Consider the following 6,591-nt stretch of genomic DNA (forward strand, 5'->3'; position numbering starts at 1 on the left):
TCTCCTGGGAGCTTTCCCAAGATGTCCGACATTGGACTGACTTGCTGGAAAGTCTTTGATTCCAGTCACCCTTTCTATATTAAAAGCACTACAACAACACATTAGCTGATGTTTTTTTGTTAATTTATAGGTGCAGTATGTAAGATTCAGAAACCCTTGTTATTAAAGAGACAACAAGATTCACCGGCAACATGCTAACATATGAGGTGGCATAATTAAAATTACACAGTTATGATTGTTTACTACAAGCGTTTACTACATTACGTTACACTAATGAATGGGTCTTTTTGCATTAACTTGAACATTGTCTAGCATTCATTTCATGTGTTATTGTTGTTCAACTTGCTGAATAATTATAGATTAACATTGACATTAACCTGATATTTAGCATAAAGTGAAGATTGTTGAAATGATTTGAAAATGATGAAGCAAGGTAGCTTGCAATTTGTCAGCTTTAGCAGGCAAGATCAAGTTAACTAACATTACACAGATCATTCCTTATGATAGATCCTTATTCCTTATCATTCCTTACACTATATTTCAGATGCTTTGCAGTTATGTAAACTTACCTGTCCAAGTTTGTGTAGTTGTTGTGCTGGGAGCTGGACGTTTGCTGGATTTCATCTCTAAGATAACGTTACCTAGTGTTGCAGACTGTCTGTTGACGCTGTTGAATAACGGAAGACAAGCTACTGTTTGAGGCAAGGCTCTCAGGAGAGTAGTAAGTATTATATACGTTGTGACAATGATTTATGGCCCTGATTTATGGTTTAATTGCTGTACATTTGACCTTTCCCTCCACCCCCTCCCCTCCCTCCGGCAGTTGTACATGCTGTGATATGACGTGTCTGTTCTGATACCCCCATATTTGTATTTAAAAGAGTAGAAAGATTATTAATCTTTAATGGAAAACTGAGATGACAAAAAAGTAGTATTACGTTTAAAATGTGTTTAAATGATGTCTTTATTGGGGTTTAATGCTTGGTGAAAAACTGTTTTGTTTTTTAAACTTTTGACAAAGAGAAGAAAATGTGTTTTTAAACATTACGTTGTCTAACACATCACTAGCATTGTCACTTTAAAGATGTTGAACAAAAACATAAAATGTATTTAAAAATTGTATTTCAACAAAGAGCATTTTAAATAGCATAAATTGTAAAATGCAGTACAAAATCTACCGTTTAAAATCCTTTCATGAACTCATTCAGCGATAAGTGATGTAAGTAAGAAGATGTTTAACATTAACTTAGCAAACAGGATACATTTTCTAAAAACATAATATATAATTTTAACTATATAAGACAGAAATCTTACACAACTCCGTTTAAAGTCCTTTCACCTTCTCATCCAAAATGACAATGGCGTAAGATCAGTTGACAAGCCCCTCCGCGGGGGTGGGGCTTAACCCCTCCTAGTCAGTGTTTGTGTGTTTTAAAGTATTATTTAAAGGTTTAAATGTATTTAACGAAAACTTTGAAGTTTTGTTTTAAAACAAAAACGTATCAAGTTGGCAAATACAGCAAAGGCACTCTAAAATTATAAAAACTTTAACAACATGCACTAGAAAATACAGTATTTTGGCAAACAGGTTTATTTTATATATAATTCTGACGAAATATCTTTAATACAAAAGTTTGTTACATTTTTTTTTATTTTTAACCATGAGATTCTAAAACAGTGGATATTGAATGATATTAGTTAACAAATAGGTTTATTTACGCAAACAGACGATACTGGCTGAGCAATCTCATTCAGCCGTTTACTTTAACGAATAAATGGTTAACAAGTGTTATTTACTTTTACCAGAGACTAAAACGTATTTTAAACCAAATAGTATGAGTTTTCATTGAAATAGTATACATTATAAATTGTAACTTTAACACATGTTGTATTGCATTTTTCCAATCAAAATTATTTCACGAGATTATCCAAATTGATAAGGCATTTTTTGATCCAGACTTTAAGGCGCTGAGCAGCGGGGGCTCACAGTTTTCTTGTGGCGTGATAATTCATTTTATGATTCAGACATAAAGGCGACGATCGACAGATGTTTTGTGGCGGGGATGTGTAATAATAATTCGTTTTATTACTCAGACTTAAAGACGATGAAATGACTGGGGGTTAATTAAATTTGTATTTTGACCAGACCTTAGGGTTGTTAATTGGATCTGCGTTCATGGGGTATTGTAGTGATAAGGTACGCCAAGATTTCGAAGTGTCAATTTAAATCTTTGATCTCTTAATTTTTCACATTTTGGTATAGTCTATCGGCAGTCCTTTTAAATGATTCAGGCACAGATTAAACTATCAAACATCCCAATGTTGCATTATTCAGTTCTAAAAGAGATTTTAACTAAACATATTAATATTGTAAATTAATGGGTCCTTTCTTCACGCGCAACCGCCTACTAAAAACAAGCTAATAGGCCTACATTCAATAATATTATAATAAAAACAGCCGCTGAGTTAAATCAAGATGTGCGGTCGTTTAAATGTATGAAAACAAAATGAGATCAATTGTTGTCTAAGGGAAGTGTATTTTTCTGTTGAGAATTATATAAAAGAGACATGAATAAAATGTGTTTTAAACTTTTATAGGCCTCCGTCATTTTGAGTTGTCGCGGTGCGTCATGAACCCAGATTTAAACAGAAAATGGCGCCAGATAGCTGTGGTGTGATTGTGAAACTTTGTGACAAAAAATTATATATGGCCTATGCTTTATGACTTAATTGCAGTACCTTTGAACTTTTAATTCCTGCCCCCCCATTACCCTCCCCTCCCCAACCCCTCCCTCTGGCAGTGAGTGAGTGATGGTCTTCTTATGGGGGAGAACTCAGCCTATTTAAACAGACTTTAAGTGTGTGTGGTCATCATTTACAGCTGAACCAGATGGACGCATCTGTAGAACACTGGTGATTGCACTTTAAAATGGCGTTTATTTTCAGAAGTATGTGATTTTTTAAATATTGATGTTTTACATTTTGGTACCTTGATTTTTAACAGGCGTTTAAATCATTTTTATTTGTACGTAATTCAGGCCCTATCAACGATTATGAAAACCTGGATCGCATCGATCAACTGCGTAAGTTTACATAAAGATCATTTTTATGTATTTATATATTACAATTGCTTAGTACTGAAGTGAATATTTTCTATTTATTTTTCAGTGACTGAACCGTTAATTAATGAAACAACGGGTCAGAGCAAATCTGTCAACAGATGTGTACTGCAAGGTATGTATACATTATTTGTGTTCTATTTTGATTATGCAATATTGATAAAACAAAAATGTATTTTCGGTGTTTGTAGATATTTCAAACGTTGACTTGTCAACGCTTGTCTCACAACCGGGGTTTGCTACACCCAAACAAAGACATCACTGTCACTCAGTTCACGGAGACGCAACAAACCCGTTAGTCCTATTCCGAGGATTTCACGAAGCCCTCGATTACATGTTGTACCCCCAGCTGGAAACGGTGCAAGACACTATTTTGGAGAAAAAAAACATGGGTCTTCATCAGGAGAAAGGAGAAGCGATCAAACAACGTCACGTCAAATACCTTCTGTGTTAAACGAATCAGTTGGTGAGTACGATTCACACTAACATCATTAAAAATGGTAACCCCTTGCTAATACACATATTCTCATTCTTTATATAGATTTGTACGCTACCAGTTTGCAAATTGACGAAGACCCCACAGCAATCTTCGATAATGATGCGTTCAGTGAGGGAGTGGGACGCTCTTAACCAACCCATACCTCCAGACAACACCGATATTGCTGTCTCATCACACGGCGGGCCTGTGGTGTCAGAGGAGGAGGTGCTGCTAAACGATGCGGGGATGTGATTTCGTTTATTGATGCTGTATCGGGTTGTACGGAGGACGATCGCGAATAATCAGGAGTGTGTGGAAGAGACAGTTATCGGCGGATGAAAATCTACCATCAAATCAACAGAACTTTTCCCATGATTTGTTGATGGAATTGCGTGAACAGAATCGATTGGCGGACGAGAAGCTGGACATTATTTCAGAGAATGTCAAACGTCTTTGTGACTGCTTCCACATGGTGATGACAAACTCAGAAGAACAAGGAAGTCTTATACGGCTTATTCTCGATCGAGTTGGTGCCAATCGCGAGATGTTGAATAAAATTGAAAAGATTCTCCAGGACGGATTCCGAGAAAGCCAGCTCATGGTAAATATATTGACTAACATCAATAACGCTGTCATAGAAGAAGGTCGTGGGTTCAAACCCTGGTTGCCCCGGCCTTTCTGTGTGGAGTTTGCATGTTCTCCCCGTGTCTGCGTGGGTTCTCTCCAGGTACTCCGGCTTCCTCCCACAATCCAAAAGACATGCAGGCTAGGTTAATTGGTGTCTCCAAAAAAATTGCCCTAGGTGTGGATGTGGATGTGGAGGTGAGTGTGAGTGTATGTCTGTCTATGTGTGGCCCTGCGATGGACTGGCGACCTGTCCAGGGTGTCCCCCGCCTTTCGCCCAATGTTAGCTGGGATAGGCTCCAGCCCCCCGCGACCCTGTACACAGGATAAGCGGTTGACGATGGATGGATGGATGGATGGGTGTTGTTGTTTTGTATTATTTAGGTGACCTGTGCTTTTTTGTAGCTGGTATGTGTATATTTGTGTTTATGATTGATTTGTGTTAAAAGGGTGTTGTTGTTTTGTATTATTTAGGTGACCTGTGCTTTTTTTGTAGTTGGTGTATGTGTATAATCAGTGGAAAATAAAACTGTATTGAAAAAAGATTTCAATATGACGAGTAAAAGAACACATTCAGACGATGAATTGCATGATTGTCAACCAGACTTTAAACAAAATCCTTCTGCAAGAACTAGATACGATCATTTGTCAAATATTGAACAGCTACAAAGCATAATCGATCAACAGATAGATGTTTTAGGTCCTGCCTATTTGGATTTAAATGCTAGATTAGAGGTTATTCTTCAAACACAAAGAAGATGTCTAAATTATTCTAATGGCAATAAAGAATGTGAAATGTTAAATCAGTCACTAGAACCATCATCACACAGTTCATCCTCATTAATATCAGGCCCCTCAGCTCTAAAGTACGCAAACGATTAGAAGACATGATCCAAAAATATAATGACAAACTGGGGGTCTCACGACCTAACCTTTGTGAAAGATTAGAAGCAATGATAAAAAAGCATGAGGATGGTAATAATGAGGATGACCTGATTGTTGATGCAGTACAGACTGGTGGTGTAAGCAATATTTCATCAGACACGTAATGACCCCCATGTAGGTTTAAGTCAGAATAATATTGAAACATTGGTTAGAAACGGAGGTGTTGTAAATGATTTCACAATTGTACCAAGACCGCGTTTCAATGGCATAGAGATACACAGGGCTCTAAATTTAAGGGATTTAATATCTACAGACCTTGCTGAATACAGTACATCTGTGCAAAATGCATTGTCAGAGATGGTGTCATTTTCCAGACAGATGGGCGGTGAATCCAGTTTTATTAATATTTCACTGAGAGGCCCCAGTCTGAAATCTGATGTAAACTGTGTATTATCACCTAGCAATGGCTATAACGAACGCATTTTTGTTGAACAATTTGAAAAAATTATGCAGAGCAATGCAAAAGTGATGGCCGACTGACAGTTTGCAGTTACACGCATCCATAGCCAGAAGTAGGAACGGTGGTGCTCGTGAGGAGGCTAGTTGATATAGCACATGATGACGTGATTAGAAGAAAAAGAATGCATTTATTCTGTCCTGTCAATACGTCAAACAACCTGTGTTTTTCATTATGTCTAGCATATTTTCTCGACCCTCAGATTTCCCATGACAACTTAGAAAGACGGGGTGTATCCATTCAGAGTGCTGGCGGTTTCACACCTCGGGATAAAATAGGTCTAGGAGACATTGCAAAATTTGAACGTGCATTAGACATAAAAATTGTTGTCTTTTACAGGTCAACCGATGGAAAGTTGGAAAAATAGAAAACTTCAGATGAGCCACACACCAAAACAGCATATCTTTACATTCATGATTCACATTATTACATGATAAAGAATCTGAAAGCCTTTATAGGGTCTGCATATGTGTGTGATTTCTGTTACACAGGTTATACATGAGCAGACAGAATCATGATTGTAAATATGTGTGCTCTGTTTGCAACGATAGTGAGTGCTACAAACAGCCTAAAAGCATAATACACTGTCAAGACTGTTTATGCTATTGCAGATCTAGATACTGTTTTAATGCTCATAAAATAGTACCCCTACGGATCGATGATTGTGGTAGATCTCCTTGCGATACTACAAAATATTGTCGGAAATGCAGTAAACGTTACCATACAGCCAAAAACCCCAAACCTCATAACTGTCCAAATGATAAATGTTTACATTGCAGGGATGATGTAAGCCACGAAGGCCTACACCAGTGCTTCATACAGCCTACAATACCCAAGGAATATACAGATCGTTACATTTTCTATGATTTTGAAACACGACGTGATAATGGTAAACATATAGCAAATTATGTGTGTGCCATGACTTTTGATGGTGAGACATTTGAATTTGGAGGTGAGGGGTGTGTGAG

This window comes from Xyrauchen texanus, chromosome 39 (assembly GCF_025860055.1).
Source record: "Xyrauchen texanus isolate HMW12.3.18 chromosome 39, RBS_HiC_50CHRs, whole genome shotgun sequence".
NCBI classification, from domain to species: Eukaryota; Metazoa; Chordata; class Actinopteri; order Cypriniformes; family Catostomidae; genus Xyrauchen; species Xyrauchen texanus.